We start from the raw sequence: 20,846 nt of genomic DNA on the forward strand, positions 1-20,846 counted from the left end.
AAGTGGTGTCGGAGGCATTATGTTTTCGGGTGTGTCCGTCCGTCCGTCCTTCCGTCCGTCCGTAATGAATTTTGTGGACAGGGTAACTATCAAAACCTTTTGAAGTATCCTAATGAAACTTGGCATGTATGTGTATTAGGAGTGGAGGTGTGCCTATCAACTTTTGGGTGAACGTACTCAAGGTCAAATACATAAAATCTTCCACTCATTTCCACCATATTTATGCAATGCCTGAAGATATTTTCTTGAAACTTAGTGGTATACATGTATTACCAATTAAGATTCTCTGGTGAAAGTCTGGGTCATGAGGGTCAAAGGTCAAAGGTCAAAAGGTCAAGTAAAAATATTAAAACTTCACCTTTTTTCTCTGTACCTTGGAAATTGTTCAAGGTATCTTCATGGAACATAGTATAGATACATGTACTGACTGGCAGTGATTATCTAGAGAATTTAGGGTTCATGGGGTCAAAGGTCAGGGTCAAAGGTAAAGTTGAACACTTCAAAATTTTACTATTTCCCTCATGTTTATGCAATGCCAGCAGGATTTGTGTTTTTTTTACACTTGGTGTATGCATGTATTACCTAATAGAGATTCTCTGGAAAGTTTTTTTTTTCTTTTGTTTTTGCCTCAAAGGTCAAAAGGTCAAAGATCAAGTGAAAGTGCTGAGCTAATTTTTTCCTCCATATCTCGGAAGTGGCTCAAGTTATCTTGAAACGTACTACATATTTATCCATGTTCTGCCTGACAGTGATTATCTTATGAATTTTAGGGTCAAAGGCCAGATGAAAATGGTAACAATTTACTATTCAATACACAAATTGCACTTTTTCTCCATACCTTGAAAATTACTCGATGCATAAACGTATGAATGGGTCAAAGTCAAGTTAAAATCCTTAAATCCCAAATACATGCTCTCCTATTCATCCAATTAAACCTAGGTCAAGGAAGGTGGACATTCAACACATTTGTGACAAACTTGTCATTTTAATATTTTGCCAATTTTGTGAAAATGTAATCACACATTATCCACATGTACTATCTAGACCTATTAGGAGAATCATGCATTATGGCGGAGGCATACCAGTCGCCAAAGCGACATTTCTAGTTTTTTTTTTTTTTGGGGGGGGGGGGGCAAAATGAGTTTTTGCCCCCCCCCCAAAGTGCCCCCTGTAACAAATAATCAATTATTTAAAGACCAAAATGAAATGAAATGAAAAACATCGATTTCATAACTGAAAATGCAAAATTTGGGCCCCTAATGGGGCAAAAATCATAATTCATTATTAATATACATTATAGTATCTATACACCAATATTACAAATGAGTAGATTTAGTGCATAGATGATAGCCTCGCGTCCTCGAGTGTGCCCCCTGAATCATACCTTTAGTAAACCTTACATTTTCCCTTTCTTAAAGCTTTTTAGCAGTATAAGAATAATTTTCATTGTTCGAACAATGCGATCACTTTTAAGCTATTAATGAATACATTTCAGACAAATAGAAAGTGAAAGTGGCTCACTCGCTCTGTCCGTACATATAGTAAAATGAAAAGTTTTCATTTAAGTAATGATGATAGTCCTTGGCAGTGATGTTTGTTTTACTACGTTTAATTCCCTAGAAATTTGAATTAAAATGTTCTGCAAACGCGACTTTAACACCTAGTTCTGTTTTTACAAAAAGTCCCTACCGTGATACCCCCTCCAACACCCTCCCCCTCTCTGTCGCTTTGCTCCCTCGCCGAGGATCTCACACCATCACATAATGTACCCCCATATGTTATAATCATAGTCTTTCACACTATTTTTTCACTTTGTTGAATTTCCTAGAAATTTGCTTTTAAATGCTCTACAAGCGCAACTTTTTTATTCTGTTTGTACATAAAGTCCCTACCGTGGAAGGGGGGTATCCCCCCTCCCACACCCTCCCCCTGCTCGGTCACTTCGCTCCCTTGCCGAGGATCTCACACTGTCACATCATAATGTACCCCTCCCCCCCCTGTATGTTATAATCATTTAGTACTCCGCACTATTTTTGTTTTCACTATGTTTAATTTCCTAGAAATTTGCTTTTAAATGCTCTATAAGCGCGACTTTTGTACTCTGTTTTTACAAGAAGTCCCTACCGTGGGAGGGGGGTATCCCCCTCCAACACCCTCCCCCTCTCTGTCGCTTCGCTCCCTCGCTGAGGATCTTACACCGTCACGTATCCCCATATGTTATATTCATAGTCCATCGCACTATTTTTTCCACTATGTTTAGTTTTGTAGAAATTTGCTTTTAAATGCTCTATAAGCGCGACTTTTGTATTCTGTTTTTACAAAAAGTCCATACCGTTGGAGGGGGGTATCCCCCCTCACACACCCTCCACCTGCTCGGTTGCTTCGCTCCCTCGCCAAGGATCTCACACCGTCACATATTAATGTACCCTCCTTATGTTATAACCATAGTCTTTCGTACTAAATTTTGTTTTCACTATGTTTCATTTCCTAGAAATTTGCTTTTAAATGCTCTATAAATGCAACTTTGCAACTGATTGACAAATTGCCCTACATCGACGTAAATAAGCACTGAATTGATCAGTGTTTTAGTAGTAGCCATGATAAAAAATCATGGGCGTACATACTGGAGCAGGATTCGAACCCACGACCTCCTAATCACCGGACGGTGATCAGGAGGTCGTGGGTTCGAATCCTGCTCGAGTATGTACGCCCATGATTTTTTATCATGGCTACTACTAAAACACTGATCAATTCAGTGCTTATTTACGTCGATGTAGGGCAATTTGTCAATCAGTTGCAATGAAAACATCACGACGGAAGAACTTCATAAATTTGAATAAATGCAACTTTTGTACTCTGTTTATTACAAAAAGTACCTACTGTGGGAGGGGGGCATCCCCCCTCCCACACCCTCCCCCTGCTCGGTCGCTTTGCTCCCTCGCCAAGGATCTTACACCGTCACATAAATGTACGCCCCGTATGTTAAACTTATAGTCATAGTCCTTCGCACTAAATTTTGTCCACTATGTGTAATTTCTTAGAAATTTACTTTCAAATACTCCATAAAAGCGACTTTTGTACTCTATTTTTACAAAAAGTCCCTGCCGTGGTACCCACACTCGGTCGCTTTGCTCCCTCGCTCAGGATTTCGCACCGTCACATAATTGTGTGCATTGGACTGATAAAAAGCCCTGGCTCAATGTTCCAACCAGCTAGCTAGCTGTGAGCAAAATAGACTGCACTGCAGTGAATACGAATAGCCCGTGCTCCACTTGTCTACTGTGTTGAAGAGAGGTAAATTACCCATGCGCACTACCGACTAAAAACTCACAATGTTTCGTGAAGCTCAAACTTCGCATGCTTTTGCGCAAGTGTAAACGGTGGAACCAGAATATCGTGATTTTAAAAATCGCGCTGTTAGTAGGTGTAAATGCTGCTTCCTCCCCCAATTTGCAGTGTTCTCAGGTAAAGGAGTCTGCAAAGATGCATGGAAGGTGAACTGCCAATACTCGGGTGAGCGTGAGACCCTCAGGTCTCTTGTTTCAGACATGTTTGTTGAAATTTAGATCCGCAGTTCTCTGTTGAAGGGTTGGTATAGTTTCTGGTGAGATGGAGCTTCTGGTTCTGAACGTTGTTTTTTTTGTTTGTGATGATTTGATTTAGATAATGAAACACCTCTTATGAAATATGAAAGATATTCAAGTGTTATTTCATGAAAATTGGTCTTGAAATGGCTGAGATATATATGGAACGAAGCGATTCTAATAAAAGATGGGATCCACCTTTTACTAGGATTGCTTTGTTTTACATTGTTTTTGGATATCTCAGCCATTTCAAAACAGATTTCCATCAACAAACTTTGAATTCCTTGTGAAATTGAATACTCTTTAACATTTCACAAAGTGGTTTCTAAGTACATCGCAAAAAGTTAGAAGCTGAATCCGCATCTCAACCAATACTCGTATCATCCCTTCAAAATCTTTCACATTTCATTTGTAGAGAGGGAGACAAATTCAAGAAAACTTGTAACCCATGTCTTCACTCCTTTGCTTGATAATCTCTTGCTTGGGGGTATACATTTGTCATGTGCAGCAACAAATAGATTTCTGTTTTTGGCAGGGTGCCTATATGCAGCAGGGGCAGTTTTGTTTGGTGATGAAACTGCCGAATAGGTGCAAGAGTACCATCACTTCCCAAAACATGTAACTCCTCCTTTTGTTTGATAAGTTGGACTATTTAAAGCAGATTCAATGCTCTTTAGCTGAAAAACAACCAGAAATCCCAAAGGAAGTGTCTCACGCTCATAAGCAAATTACCCATCTGGAAATTGGGGCTTATAGACATTTATAAATATGCCTGCACTTTGTAGATATTAATATTGTGTTTTGGAGGTCAATTTGAGTTGATCGGAGATATTAAAGTGGCTTTCTGCTCCTGATTGCTGCAAATACATAAAATGAATGATTTGACAAGGTTTTGTGGGTGGTGCAAACAAGGCAACAATAGAGGGCGCATATTCGGGTTTGCGTCAGAGGACACATCAGACCTGCATTCACCTTACCACCTTACAAGTGCAATCTGCAGGTGCTGTACAGTTATAACTGACCTTAATATCACGTGTACTTTCTATCGCCTCACAAACCGTGAATACTCCATGCCACGAAATGAGACATGCTGCCACAGCACAAACCCTGAGACACTGCAAAGAGGGACCACTGACTTCACAGGGACTTGTCACTCTTAGCATTTTGACAAGGCCTTGTGGCTGAGGCTTGGAAGAGAGACTAACTGCAAGGGAACAAGTGAACACGAGATTAAGTGGTGCAGCCAGGAAGCATTTTGGAAGCTAACATGTATGAATTTCTTATCTTTAACCTCGTTTCTCATCGCTTCTACTAGCAAATAGATAGAATTACAGACTGCATTACTTGGAATAACGTTGCATCTAATGAATATATGCATAAGTATGCATATCAGCAGTTTGCTGCACTGCCTGCAGAAGCTGCCTGCGTTGCCATTGTTGACAATGATTCATTATGATGTCAACGCGTACGTTGAGAAGCGGCGGAAATTTAAAAAAAAATGGTTTTAAATGCTTGGTGTGTCGAGTTAGTCTCATTCCAAAGCCAGAAGGCCTTGCCAAAAGGCTAGGTCACTCTTGACCATGCAAATCGCCATTGAGCTTATTAATGGGTGCCCAATGTGTTGAGTTTGTTGAAGTCATACAATTAGTGATCATTTTATTTCTTCTCACTCTTCTAAAGAGGGTGGAAGATTTTGTGAGGTCGCTATAGTGTTTTAATGCCGCACAAATAGGGATAGAAATGCTAGATGGTTTTACTTCAAGTTAAATGTAGATGACCACTGATCTATCACTTGGTCATCTCCCACTTCGTCTAATAGCTATTTAGTCTTGACCCACATGTTCTAATCCCTTTTTGTTTACAACCAGTTCGTCTTATGACCATTTATGTTGTTTTGATGTTTTTGTATTTGTGGCGCGTCATTCATGAATATTTGCGCCACGTAGCCTCATTACCAGTTGGTCTACTTCCAGAATCGCTATGCCCATTTCGTCTAATACCCACAGACAAAATGGAAAAAAAAAATCCAAGGAGTCATGATTGCAATAAGACCATCTGTGACCCACGACAACGGTTTCAGGCAAATGTCGCAAGAGCAAATTCCCTCCTAGGCGGGGTACAAAGATTTTGAGCATTATTTTTGTCGACTTAGGTTTTTTGCAGAAATCGAATCTTTGATATGTTTTCTACATCTACACTAAATTTCATAGCATAAGACTAAGTTTTTCCTATCGAAAATGGAATTTTAACCACCCTATGTTGGATCGCACTCGTCAGTTTCGAGCTTCTTTTGAACGCCGCGCCAATATCCTCAGCGTTGCTACGGCGCATTGTCTCGCATGCGATTGGCTGGTGCGTCGCATACATTTACATAATTCGGCTTTCGGAGACACCAGTTGCAGCGTTTGGGGAATGCTTTGTCCACGCGTGCACGATTACATGCTCCAGTGTTCTTACTATAGTGGTTTATATACGCTCGCTCTGTAGTGCGTGCTCTTCGTTTGGCTTTCTATCCAAACTATTCTACCGCAATGTTCGACATCGGAAGTGAAACAAAAATCATGTAGCATGACATAATCGTGTGAAAAGAAAACTAAATATTCTCAAATTTGTCTACTTGTACATGGAGTAAAAATTATGACAGCAGACGACTCAATGGAAGGTAGATGAGAGGAAAGGAGCGGTCACATGTAACCAATTATATTCAAACTAGCAGCACCCGTGGAAATCCACGGGTCTGAGGGCCTCATATTTTTTTGAATTTATTCATATTATTTTCGCCGCGTTTTTAGTAGTCAAAAAGAAAGAACTTTACTATTTTCTCCTTTCCTTCTTTTGCACCCTCTTCTACCCATGGCCATCCCCTCCTAACACCTGAGCTGAGGAGGCGGTCCATGGAATGGGACTTTAAAATCGCCCCGCTTACTGTTATCACAGATCAACTTAGCAGCACCCGTGGAAATTCGAGGATTGTCTTCTTTGCCCAAAGATTCTTCCCGTCGAAGCACGGGGTGGGGGGAGGGGTGCCATTGACATTTTGCCCTGCATATCTCCCCCTTCCCCATGCCATTGGCCCTCAGTCTCGACGCCCGTTGAAAAAAAAAAAAAAAAAAAAATATATATATATATATATATGAGCCCTATCTGGCCCGAACGCACACACATCTTTTGGCGTATGTCATGAATAATATTCATTTTACCACGTCATTAAAAAAAAAAACCACACACACAACGACAATATGTTTGATATCCTCGCCCGTTTACCTGCTTCAGACTGTACATTATCATTATTATCATTGTTGTATGAATATTATTATTGTATCATCATTTAATAAATATTTATTTTGGGAGGGGACATGATAGTCATTATAGGTTTAATAATTGGGCATCCGTGGGTATCCATGGGTCTCAGAGCCTCGTATTTTTTCTTTAATATTTCTTTTCCCACGTTATGGGAAAAAGAAGAATATTTTTGTCTTCATTTGCTCCCTCTTTTTTATTTTTATCACCCAAACTTGGTTTGACGGACTATAGAACCACTCCTTTAATTCCACTTGTAACTCCAAAAATAGGCGGTCGGCAAAGCGGTTTTCCCTTACGTCCACACATGTCTTATGAATATTCATGTTTACAGCAGCTATGCAATAAACGAATGGACAGCGGCGCGTGTAATCTGAAACGGAAGGGCACGATGGGCAAGGATGAAAATTTAAGTGGATATTAAGCAGTCCTAAACAGTCTGACTACACTGATACCCGACGTGAGAGCAAACTACATGACGTACCTGAGCTGCATAGTATCCTGTTGTTGTGCAAAATACAATAAAATAACAGCATTCGCTGTTTTCATTTGGCCACGCCAATGGCGAACTGTACGTAAATGCCATTGTACGACCGAGCCGTGTTCTTATGAGAGCCCATATCACGTGCACGCAGATAGTGTGTTTCGTGTAACCATCGTCAATACATACACTGGCGCAGGCCTGTAATCTGATATGGAAAGGCACGATCGGCAAGGACCGGCAAGGACAAAATTTAAGTGGATATTTAGCCGTCGACATCACTGCTAAACAGTCTGAGTACAATGATACCCGACTTGAGAGTAAATTGAATGACGTAGCTGAGCTGCAGAGGATCCTGCAGTTTGGAAACAAAATACGGCTTCCCGTGCACTGAGATCGCATCATGATATGCAATGCAACACAGCGACAGGCTCAATGCATGTACACACATACATATCTCTCTGTGCTATATTGCCCGTACCCGGTACTCATAGTGCGTGTATCGCATCTCCGCGAACGATAAGCTGGGCGAGCGAGAATGCCCACTGTGCTACTGCCACAGATTGTATACAGTTCTGTGAGTGCGACCTGAGCCTGCGAGCTGGCGCGAGCTGTATATAACCCGTATACATCGTGTGCGTGTGTGTGCGTCCAAGAACGATGATAGAGCTTTCGCCACGCACTGATGTGGGATACCAGCGTGCAAACGCTGCATGTCGGTGTTTGTCTTTTGTTTTCTTTGTTTTTTGTACCGCTCTCGACGTCGACACGGAGGAGGAGCGCGGACGAAACCCGAACGGGAACTAGAAGAGACCCTCCCGCTGCCGACGGCACCGGTCTCGGGTGCCCGCAGCCGGCGGCTTCGGAGGAGATAGCCGCACAAAATAAAGCACGGGAAGGCATGGGGCCAATCCTTACGCGATTATAATATAGGACTAGCAGCACCCGTGGAAATCCACGGGTCTGAGGGGTTTTATTTTTTTCTCATAATACGATTTTGCACATTTTTATTGAAGAAGATAAAAAGAAAAGTCTTCTCATTCTTTCGTTAATTGTGCTGTCTTCTAAATGACCACCCTTCCCAGAAATTTAATCCATGTAATACATTTTTGTAGTATGTGCCCGGCGATCCGGTCCATTGGTAGGGATAATTCCTGCCAACTACTTGTTTTTATTAATAGAACTTGAGTTTCGAGGGGTTTATTTGCACCCGTTGAAGTCCAACAATTGTCTTGTTGCCCCGCTCACCCCTCCTCCCCCCCCCCCCCCCCCCGTCACGCACAACTCACATTTCCACCTCCGCAGGGCAAAAAACAAAAACATTCAGGAGAAAATTACCAAAAACGCTAATGAGATTCCCCGTAAGTTCTGCCCACAGATTGTATCCCGTCGAAACGGGAAGATATTAACACTATAACTTTGATTACCCCCTGCTCTTGCATCCACGCAGGCACCCGCGGGAATCCACGGCTGGTCTCAAGGCCTCGGTTTGTTTGTTTGTATTGTTTGTTTTAATATTTCTTTTCCCCACGTTATTATGAGAGCGGAAAAAATAAAATATTTTCGTCTCTTCATTTGCTCTCTCCTTTTTGTTTTTAATCACCAAAACTCATAGAACCATCATCTGCTTCAGACTGTATACATTATCATAATTAATATTAGGCCTACAGTTATTGCTCCTATTATTGTTGTTATTATTATTATTATTATCATTGTTGTTATTAGGGGAGGGGGAGATCGTAGTCATCAGGTTTAATAGGCACCCGTGGGAGTAGGGTCTCACGACCTCGTTTCTTTTTTCTTTAATATTTTTCCCATGTTATGGAAGAAAGAAGAATATATATTCGTCTTCATTTGCTTCCTCTTTTTTTTATTGTCATCAAGACTTGGTTTGATAGACCATAGAACCACACATTCTATTTCCACTTGTAATTTTAAAAATAGGCGGTCGACAAAGTGAGGTTTTCCCTTACGTCCGCTCATCTTATGAATATGTATGATTACAGCAGCTTTGCAGTAAACGAATGGACACAGCTGCGCGTGTAATCTGATATGGAAGGGTACGATCGGCAAATATATTTAGCCGTCCTAAACAGTCTGCGTACAATGACATCGGACTTGAGAGCAAACGGCGAGCAAACTAAATGACGTACCTGAGCTGCATAGTATTCTGCAGTTGTGCAAAATACAATTAAATAACAACGTTCGTTGTTTTCATTTGGGGACGCCAATGGCGAACTATACGTAAATGCCCTTGTAGTCCATATCACACACACGCAGATATAGTGCTTCGTGTAACCATCGTCAATACATTACATATACGTACAACAGGCGGAGGCAAAGGTACATCACAGAACTAATACACACAGTGTAGAGTGTGTAGAGTTATGTGAGGTACATTGTGTGTGTGCGTGCGCGTCCGCCGGAAAATGTCAGAGATTTCGCTGCACCATCATCTTTAGTATCCCCCCAGTGTCTCTGCAAGCTAAAAGATGGATGATCGAGAAAGCAGGAGGCCAACGCAGGATCGGTGAATATTGAAACGCTTGGCTCTTTCGTCACGCACAAAAATGCATTATGCATCTAGCTAATTAATTTTTCTTTTTCGTCCTCGACGTCGACACGGAGGCGGAGCGGGGACGAAACCCGCGCCATTCGATGTAGGATACTCTCCTGCAGCTGACGGTACCGGTCGCAGCTGCCCGGAGCCGACGGCTCGGGAGGAGATAGACAAACCAGCAACGCCGGAATAAAACAGGAAATACATAAGGCCACGACAACAACAACAACTTCGAGTATTATAGTAGTAGATACTACAAGTCAAGATCGCACCAAACTAACGAGTCATGTTTGTTTGTTTGTTTGTTTTAATTTAATTAGCACCACCGAACAAAGCAACATATGCATGCCTTGTAAAAGCAAAACAAACAGGAAGCGTGACCCTTGCCAGCACTAGCAATTTTCTGCCTTCAAAAGGCACCACAATGAAAACGCGATTTGTAAATGTGTGGATTCGCCACCTCTCCTGTTACATGCACACGGCCATGGCATGTGGATGCCATTGTGTAATGCGTGCACCATACACATGTACATTGTACATGTACGTGCAATTACCGTATTTGCCATCTTGAAAGACGTACTGGTAAACAAACCCGAGCGAAATGCATTGTTTTTCGGCTCCATATGCTGAGCTCAGAGGAAGGTGCCCGGGAAATTTGACTCTCTCAGTGAGCCAATCAAAAGGCGATGTGGTTGCTAGAGGCGGAGCTTAACATCGATTGGCACCATCGTACGGATGGGTGATTCTCCCCTCGCATCGCCGCTCGGACATTGTCTTTGAAAAAGAGGTGAATCTTCAAAGCCTGTTTTCTCGCAATTTTGTCAGGCTAACAACTTAAAAAGTGCATTTTATTTCTCTTTCTATGCCCACTTATGGTGCCGAAGAATACAAGTGTTTTATATCAATGCAAAGCTTAGGAAATGGGCAATGAGATTCCGTGAAAAAAAGAATTTTCAAAATTCCCGACTTTTGCCTGAAACCGTTGTCGCCGGTCACATCTGGTCATTATATGAAATGATGGTTAGCTAAACTGGTCATTAGAGAGGATTAGAGGAGAGGATTAGACTAAACGGGCATTAGACGAAATGGATTGTAAACCAAATGTGACCCGCTACAACAAAATGATCCTAAAGTCGGGCGAGGTCGATTATTTGAAAATTGCATGACACAATTCCCTAATCTCTCTGCTTTAAATTGATATATAACACATCTTATAAAAATAATCAGCTGCGGAGATATCGATGTTTAAAAGAGAGCATGTCGAGACGTCTGGGAAATCACTGTTTCGAGAAAAGCGCCCTAAAAGTTCTCCTTGCAATGCAATCACGACCAAGGGACATGCAAATCAGTATTCACCTCCGGACAATAGAAGGTAAGCCCTAGCAACCCCCGCAATGCTCATTCAAACACAGCGTCGGCGGTCTCCTTACCGACCAATCAGTGACCAGGATTCCAGGAGAAGCGGCTAGGCATACATGTAGTGCACCCCGCCACCACGCACCAATCGACTGGGGAGTGTGCGAGCTTCACGCTTCAGTTAGCGGCAAGCAGCAAACTGACCAATGAGATCACTCTGGTCGTTGTTAGGGGCGGAGCCTATCTGTGGCGCTCAATCCAAATGTTCGAACCAGTTTCTGCTTCGTTGAAACGCCAAAAAACATGGCCCAGAAAAACGCTATTTTTTGGTCTTTCCTTTCATCATTTTGCTTCAAAATTTCGACAGATGATAGAAGACATGTCAGACTCTAATAATATGTCAAATTCAGAAAATCGTAAGTTTTGACCAATTTTGATGCTCTGACTTAAACTCGATTTTCACGTCTTCGACCGTGCGCGACTTTAGGACCATTTTGTTGTAGCGGGTCACAAATGAGTTTATTTGTAGTAGTGTTAGACAAACTGGGAAGTAGACCAAGTGGCAATAAACCCGTTGATGATAGTGGGCTGGAGTCCACAGGGAGTTGAACTTAATGCAGTACTGTAAGTTATCATGTCAGCTAAGTTTTAGTGATTATTATGTTTGTATTACCAAAATATGTCTAATAAGAGTACCCTTCCTTCATTTTTTATTTATCAAATAGCAAATATCCATGTTAAATTAGTTATCAATTCACACAGTTGAGGTTGAACCCCTGCCCTGTGAAGGCTTATCTACAGTTTAATATCTAAGTACTGGTAAATGAACACCTTGATTTCATACTAGTATGATATGGTACATACACTCTGAGCACTGTGTTTAGTTAAATGGTTCATCACGTACACAGATCAAGGCAGAGTGGTAGAAATGCTCTGCCTGCTTCTTGAAAAATTTTTGTGTACAAATATTCATTATTACCTCCTGTAAGGGCGGACGTCCACTAGGGCGCGGACAAGCCCAGGAAGGGTTGCAGAAGCAAATTCTGTCATTTTGGCATCCTGTCCGCATCAGACACAGAAAAAATGTGCGAATCGGCTTGTCCTGGGACATTCCTAGGAGTGTCCTAGGAATCACTCCGGAAGAGCGTGAAATACCTGGGAACATGCTAATCGTAGCCGGGCAGCACGGAAGGATTACACCAGGAATGACCGCGGACAATCAGGATGTCTTCCAGACGACATAAGTTAGACATGCGGACAATACCAGGAAAATGGAAAGGTATAAATTTGGCGCTGACTTTGAATTTTCCTCATTTGACTGCTAGCCGTCATGGAGGTCACACCAGCCGAAATTCACTTTACCTTCAAATACCAGCTGTGAGAGATGCTGAGATAGCACTTTTATAGCTCACAGGTCAGTGAGGCATCACGGACCTGATACATGGAATGCTTTACCCGACTCCCTACAAACACGAACAACTCTGTTTTCTTTCAAAGCTAGTCTAGAGAAATATATTTTAACTCAATATATTTAGTAAAATAGAGTATAATAATTGATATGAGTTTGTTTATGTTTTGGTGTGAATTTATTAGTATTATTATACTGATATACTGAAGAATAATCATATATCATAAAATGACCCCAACAAAAACATTCAACTCACCTATTGCACTCGCACAGCACTCACTCACATCTTCTCTTCCCTCTGAAGCATACTATTGTAATGTAGAAACGTTAGTGTTGCTCCTTTGTCATTTAGTTATGTTTTGCTTAAATTTGTCACATTGATTTAATTCATTTTTGATTTGATTTGATTTGAGAAGCAAAATATATACGAACGAACGAGCACTGGCCCTGGTTCCTTTAGGATGGTCATTATCAAACAAGTTTAATAATTTTCAAGCTTGTAACATAGTAGCCCCTACTTTTAACATTTATATGCCTATTTATATCAGACCTAGTTCCACTTTTGTGATGTTTGAGTTGGGCGGTCACATTTAAAGCAAACTAAATGATGCACTATGTATAGATGTAATGGCAACTATTAAAAATCCCTCAAATGAAAATGACTTCTGAAAAGAACGCAAAAAACCCAAAGTTTACTTGTATCTATAGCGGAAAGTGCCGCTTCATCTTTTTCCTAGTTACACTTGGCAAAATATCCACTGCCTTCTGCTTTGCTTCCTTCATTTGGGACTGGAAAATGCTGATATATTCTTTCCTAATCAGTGGGAGAGAGGTTTGGTTGTGGGGCTCGCATGGGGACCTTGCCTCCCTTACTGGTCTTGTTGCATTCATTGACATAATGTGCATTGATCTATTTTTTCAACTTTCAAAATCATTTCGCTCATGGAACGAGTTGACTCTGTCCTAAAACATTCCTGGTGTCTTCCGCTTTCATTCGCAAAGCTTCCCCACACCGCGGGATTCTTTCAGGAGCGTTTGCGAAAGGAGCGGAAGGGTTCCGGACAGGCGGGATGTCCTGAGGACATTGTCAGGACAAGTTGCCGAAGGTGTCAGGAAGTTCATTTCTGCGTCCAAATTTTGGTCTCGATCAAAATTTGGACGCTGAAATTTTTCTCTCTCCCGAAGGTGCCTGGTCTAAGGGAGGAGGTTATGTTTTCATTACCGTTTGCTGGTTGGTTGTTTTGTACTATTCACAAGTCCGTATGCTACGTAACTCAAAAAGTTGTGAACAGATTTGGATGAAACTTACAGGAAGGGTTGAGAATGACATGAGGAACAGATGATTAAATTTTGGTAGTGATCGGAGAATTTTTACATGAATTTTATGAAGGATTTTCCATATTTTGGCAGGTAGGGTCAATGAACTTATGAGTTCAAGCTGCACATTTTTTGAGGTTTGCATACGCGCACTTACGAGCATGCTCTAGTTTCTGCTGGGTGAGGCGCATTGCGCAGCTTGGAATTGATGAAGTAACCAAAGGCTTCTAAATATTGGGAAATCGGGCGATTTTGAGCATGCGCACGTGTGGTGGAAATTACCAATCTCTGTGGAAGAACAAGATCAGTGGTGAAAATAGAGCTGCCTCGCCGAGGTCTGCGCTCTCAGAGTACTTCTCTAGTTAGAATGAGTTGCTGTAAGCAGCACACTACACTTTCAAATTTCATCATTGATGTATCGTCAATGATAAGCACCATGTGAATGAGCTCACATGCTCGATCATTTCACTCATACTGATGGTAACTGTCATTGATAGAACTGCTTGTAAATCAATTTTTTTCCCCCATGAGGCCAGCGGAAGAGTATCATATCATACCATGTTTTAAAATGCCACAACCCATAGTGAAATCTGTTTCTGGGGCTGACCCAGCTCTGAGAACCAATACAACCCTAGTGTTATATATTCACACACTTAGCCCTAGAAATCTAGGAACAGTGTTTAAGATTCCCTGTAGCATTACTGCCATGGTCTTTATGATCATATTTTTCATTAAAACAAGGAAAAAAAAATTCACAGGACCTGGCTGCAGTATGTGCAGTACCGTAGTCTGTTCAATTAGGTTAACTTTGCTTTCTCTAGATGTTCTGTTATTAGTGAGATGGATAATAGGAAATTGCACCAGCAGTACAGATTAACATCAAGGACAATCTTCTGTGTAGGGTGATTATACAAAATTCTGTGCAAATTATTGATGCAACATATTGTGCTGCAACTACCAACCACCCGATGTCACATGCATCTCTACTCACTGATATTGCCTGCTTTACGACAGAGATACAGTGTACATACTTTGTTTGAATGACACTCAGCTGCACGCAACGGTCAGTCCTCATGTGGAGTTAAATTATTGCTCCTTTATAGGACTGAGTTTGAAGCCTACATATGGCAAGTATAATGTTATGAGTGAAATAATGAAAGAAGTGAATTTGTTGTCATTGAGCATGTTTGTACTGAGAGCACCTTGCATCACCTCGCATCACCGTGAATTTTGTCCTACATCACCTCGTATTTTACGACAACTCAAGCTGTTTCTACTGAGTGATAAAATACGCGGTGATGTGAGGTGACATGATAAATGCGGTGAATCCGGAAGTCGCGTATTTTCAGGTCACTGGCAGGCCACTGAATTTTGTTTAGTCTTTCCGTCCAAAATGCCCCTCACCAACATTTCCTGCCACTTGGTTACTGGGAATCGTTGCAGGTTGAGTGTCCAGTTAATGCTCTCCCGGGGCTCCGACATACTAACATTAGTATTCCAGTGAAAGCGAATTAGGGAATATACAACACTGAGACGATACGATTTTATGGGAAAATGAACGCAGTGTAAAAATCAGAGTATATAGTATAATAGGCTGCTTGGCACGCGAACAATAGACGATGAATGCACGCAATTCACATGTACCACCCAATATGCTGTATTTAGCAGGAGTTGGTACACAAGGCATGATGCATGCGAAAGTACGGTCGCTGTGTACACATAAGTGTCGGAGTGTGCTTGAAAAGCATGGGGCGAAAGCTCCAAAAATTCGAGACTTCCGGTACACCACGAATTTCGCTACCCGGTGTGTTTCTACTGAAAATCGTCCCTCGCATCACCGCGCATTGACCACCTCAAAAGATGGACGACGGAGCTCCTCGCATCACCGCGCATCGGCCACTACCCGATCTGTTTCTACTAAGGAAAAATTCGAGGTGTCACCGCGCATCGCCGCGCATCACCGCATATCATCTTGAATCACCTCGCATCGCCTCACATGACCTCAAATTTTCATCGTTCAGTAGAAATTAACACGCTCATTGTGTCACAATATAAGGCCTGTAAATGCATTCTAACACTTACCAACCTAGCTAATGCAAATTCCTGTAACAGACCCAGCTTTGATTCAGAAATGTCAGTGAGTGTGCTTATCGTCCCCATGGTTTGCAATTTATGCCAAATAACCTGGCATGAACCACATTGACTCTACTGTAGTTTAATTTGAACACCAATCAATTTGAATGGTGACAGTGACAGCAGGTTCTGAAATGGAACTATGGTTTGAATCCCATTTAATCTTTATACCCAGGGCTGCACACTAAGACCCCGTTTACAGTGCGGGGCTGGGCCGAGCCGCGGCCGAGCCCAGCCTCAATTGCGGGGCCGAGCCCCGCAATTTTGTCCGTTTACACTGCCGGGGTCGGCCGCGCTTTTAATTCAAGCCTTGCAATATTTTATTGTAGTGGCGCTCTGCTGGTAAACAAACGCAATTTGGTATAGTCTGGTTTTCAGACCCTTTGCCAACTGGATTCCGTCGCGACGAAGTCGCCGTTCGGACAAAGGCCTTTGCCGAAGGAAAAATCCTTTGCAGGACAAAACCACCTTAAACTATATTAGTTTTCGACGTTGAGGGGGTTAATATCCTGAATAGCGAAATAGTACGGGTAGAGGGTTTTGAAGCCAGACTAAAATTGGCCGCGCATTTGGCCCAGTTTGCGTTTACACTGAGAAAAGGCCGGGCTCGGCTGCGGCCGAGAGACCACCTCCAGAGCATGGCCAAATGCGCGGCCAATTTTGGCCCCGCATTTGGCCTTTTGCGCGTTTACACTGAAATGAAGGCGGGCTTGGCCACGCCGAGCCTCACACTGTAAACGAGGTCTATCTCATTTTTTCTACCGGTCTGACCTGTTTCTGTCGGATCATTAAATACCCAATCTTTAAATATCTTTACTGGTCCGAACCAGTTAAAGACTTCTAATCTTATTTTTCATGTTTTTTGTCGCTTACTTACTACCCCCCTCCAAAAAAAAATGCACATTTTACTGATTTACAGATTAATATTTTGTTACTTTGCATTGTTTATTACACAAGTATATGGATCATTATATTGAAAAAGAACCATTCTAAAGGAATGACATTTTTTTTGTTTGTAAAGCCAGGGTTCACCCTGAAAACCAAATTCTCCCGAATAGATTTGGACCGATTCTGCCCGAATATGGCCTGAATTGGATGGATTCGATGGATTCAAAACCTATTCGTTTCTGATTCGGGGAACTCCCGAATCAGAGATGAATAGGTTCCGAATAGGTCCCGAATCAGAGAAGAATCGCCGAGAATTGACCTGAATTAATTGTGGGCATCCCGAATAAAACTGAATGCCAACCAGTGGCCAGAATCGAGCCAAATGTGGCCAGAATCAAGCCGAATGTGACCTGAATGCCCCGATTACAGCCGAACAGAGCCGAATGACAAGCAGAATGTCGACCCGAATTGGGACAAATAAAACCAAATGCGCCGAATATGAGGCCTCCCTTCGCGGGTATAGCCTATCTGGCTATATTCGTGAGGCTATTGGGGTCATTCTGGCCGCTCATTCGACCTATTCAGCTGCTATTCGGTCGTATTCTGGCCTATTTGGCTCATTCGCATGTATTCTGCTCTGTATTCGAGTAACGATTTGGATGGATTCGGGAGGTATTCCGAGCATTCTAGGCAGATTCGGCTCTATATGTTGTGATATTCGGGTCTATTTGGCTAGATGATTCGGGCCGTTACTCCCCTAATGATACGAATTAGCCTGAATCTGCCCAGAATTCAACTGAATTCCATCCGAATACATCTGTTTTTGGTTTGTAAGGTAGGAAACCAACTTTTTTGTAAGTTTCTTGGTTTCATTGTTTATTTGTTTTTCCACCAAGTTTTAATGAAATGCTATTCCCTGTTAACATTTTGTGAGTGACTCTAATTTACAATCTCTGGTGAGCACATCATTCAGCCCTTACCTGTTATGCACTGACACCTTCGATGTGTCCACCTCCCCTGTCAACTCAAAGCTGTGAACAACACTGCATGTCTTGCACTGCTCTTCTAACCATTGCAGGATCATGATGAAGAACATCAATATCATGCCAAGTACGTGCCTGCAAATCATTCAGATGACATGGTAGGGATGTGTATACCCTGCTCTTTAGGTATCCCAGAGGAAAAAGTCACAGGGTGTCAAGTCAGAAGATCGTGGAGGCCATTCAACCTCATGATTGAGGGCTATTATTCATTGGCCAAATAGCTCCACCAGCCTCTCACAGACAGCTTGAAGATTGTGAGCTGGAGCACCATCCTGTACTCACCAAAGGTGCCGGAACACTCCTCGATCCTGTCTTTCAAAGCTTTCTTCCCACTGGGGCACACTGTCCTCATTGATTAAGTCTAAGTACTTGCCACCATTCATGTTTCTGTTGAAGAAGAATGGCCCAATTATTTGGCCTCTTCTACCCATTCATATATGACAAGCCCCATCAGTAGAATCATTTAAGGCACTTCTTAAAACTCATCGTTTCCCGTAGTGATTGCTTTTCTAAGTTAATGTGCTGAGTGAATTCAATTATTGTATGTGTTTAATGACTGATACACATTGATTTATGTCATGTTATTCTTACTTGTGTTTTGACCTGTCTGTTTTCCCTCCTTTTTCATCTTTCCTTTCGTCTTTTCCCTGTGCGCTTAGAAACATTGTATTGAGCGCATTACAAATGTAATGTATTATTATTATTATCATTCCACCCAAGCCAGCCCACACACTCCATTTCTGTCTGCTCATGTTTACATCAAATTTGAACTCTGGTGGATGTCCTGCGGGCATGTACTCCATGACATTGTGGGTGTTCACTTTCCCATCAATGCTGAATGCAGTTTCGTCGCCAACAAGGGTTCGCAGGAAATTGACATCGCCCTCAATCCTGCCCAGGAGCTTCTTGAAAAATTGAGTCTCCTCTGGAAATCCCTCTCCAGCAGTTGATGAGGCTCATGTACTTTGTAAGGATACGAGTATTAAGATCCAATCATGCAATACGATGGAAAGTTATTGGCCTTATCCCTATTATTGTGGCGTGCATTTGTGGTTCTTGGATGGGCCTCCAGTTGTGTCCTGACAGCCTCAATGTTTTCTGGGCATCTCCTACTCCTCCGCCTGCCAGAATTACCCTTGTTTCTGTTACCTACGTCGGCTTGTTCTGTATTATTGTGCATATTCACCCAGATTGTCTTTTTGGATGGAGATCTCTGTCTGGGAACTGCAAACGGAATGCTTCTTTTGTATCCATTATATGCTACCAGTACAGTGAAATGTTGTCACCAGAAATGTCCTGTGCTTACCTGTAAGTTGCACCATGATCAGATATCATTTGCTGTCTTCTATTACATTTAAGACTGCACTTGTCCCACTTGAATACTTACAACTATATGGTTTGTGCTATTCCTGACCTTGCTTCCAGAGCAATAGGCTGTTACATGACAATGTAGCAAGTCAATACCATTCTTTAAGAAGAATGTTAGCCTGTGCCAAGGAGGTACTAGGCAAGCCTACTTGCCTAGTACCTCCTTGCCTGTGCTGTCCTGACATTGCAGCTGGAAATTTACCCTGTTACAAGGCAATGAAACAATGCAATTCATTCAGAAGAATGCAGAGTTATGCATACCTGACATTGCAAGAAGAATGCAGGGTTATTCATAACTGACATTGCAGCAGGGTAATTACCCTGCTGGATGAAAATGTAACAATCAATGCCATCCATCTCAATTTTTATTCAGAGAAATGAATGTAAGAAAGGATGTGCTCAAAGAGATTGAAGCTACAATGTTGTAGACACTGGTTATGTAACATTACATTCACTTGCAAAAAGTTGAGAGGGAATTTCATTAAAACTTGGTATGAAAAACAAACAAACAAACGATGAAATCAAGAAAATCACAGAGCCGTTAGTTTTGTATTTTACAAACCAAAACTTAGAAATTGGTTTCGTACCCTTCACCTTTGAAGGATCCTAACTCTGATCTGTAACAATGTTGATGCAAGCAAGGTGTCATATTTAAGGCATAATTTACCATATTTGCAGATGAAATAAAAACCCAGCTTTAGTGCTTCATAATAGTTCTCAAATGTGAGTTAGAGATAGAAACAACCAATGCAAAAATTTGAATCAGTATACTCACTGTTAAGCATAGTTAGATTTGCGAAATGTGAACAATAGTTTTAATAAACTTGTTTTTAGACTAAACCATCTACAGTTATGGTTTATTGAGAAAAATACTGATATCTCCTGATATTCTAGGCTTTATTGCAAAATTTTTACATGGTAGGATGTTTTGTGATACAACTGACCAACATATATGCATCAGATGTGATATCTCAAATATTTTATAAATCACTGCTCCAAATGGTAAACAGTACCTTTAAAGCTGGTGAGTAACTTTGTATTGTAGTAAACATTTCACAAGAATAGACCATGCATTCTTGACATAGCTGACCTTTAAACTTTGGTTACCTTTTTAAGGAACACACTGTACATCAAATTAAAGCTTAGAGACTGGACTAGCTATAAATAGTTGGTTGAAAATTTGAAGAACCCGACTTGAAGCTTGTGATGTAACGGGTCACATTTTTGTCCCCGCCGAACGAGTTCGAGCAGGGGACTATGAAACGGGCTCCGTACGTGTGTGTGTCCGTGTGTCCGTCCGTCCGTCCGTCCGTGTGTCCGTCCGTCCATGTGTCCGTCCGTCCGTGTGTCCGTGTGTGCGTCCGTGTGTGATCAAAATCTTCAATTTGCTACTTCTCTGTCATTTATG

General features: G+C 41.8%; 1 protein-coding gene across 3 annotated transcripts in view; it reads left to right on the forward strand.

The window, feature by feature from the left end:
• The window catches only part of LOC139722053 (advillin-like), a 126,753-nt gene that overhangs the window by 35,927 nt on the left and 69,980 nt on the right, over positions 1–20,846 (forward strand). Inside the window, exon 1 of one of the 3 annotated variants that reach the window (XM_071633374.1) lies at positions 3,875–4,853. The exons of the other annotated variants lie outside the window; for them this stretch is intronic. The gene's annotated coding sequence lies outside the window, so the exon portion shown is untranslated. Of the gene's footprint in view, positions 1–3,874; positions 4,854–20,846 lie in introns of those variants that run through there. 3 annotated transcript variants of the gene reach the window in all.

The sequence above is a fragment of the Diadema antillarum genome, unplaced genomic scaffold (assembly GCF_040938485.1).
Source record: "Diadema antillarum isolate AM-2024a unplaced genomic scaffold, OU_Dant_1.0 scf00000156, whole genome shotgun sequence".
NCBI lineage: Eukaryota > Metazoa > Echinodermata > Echinoidea > Diadematoida > Diadematidae > Diadema > Diadema antillarum.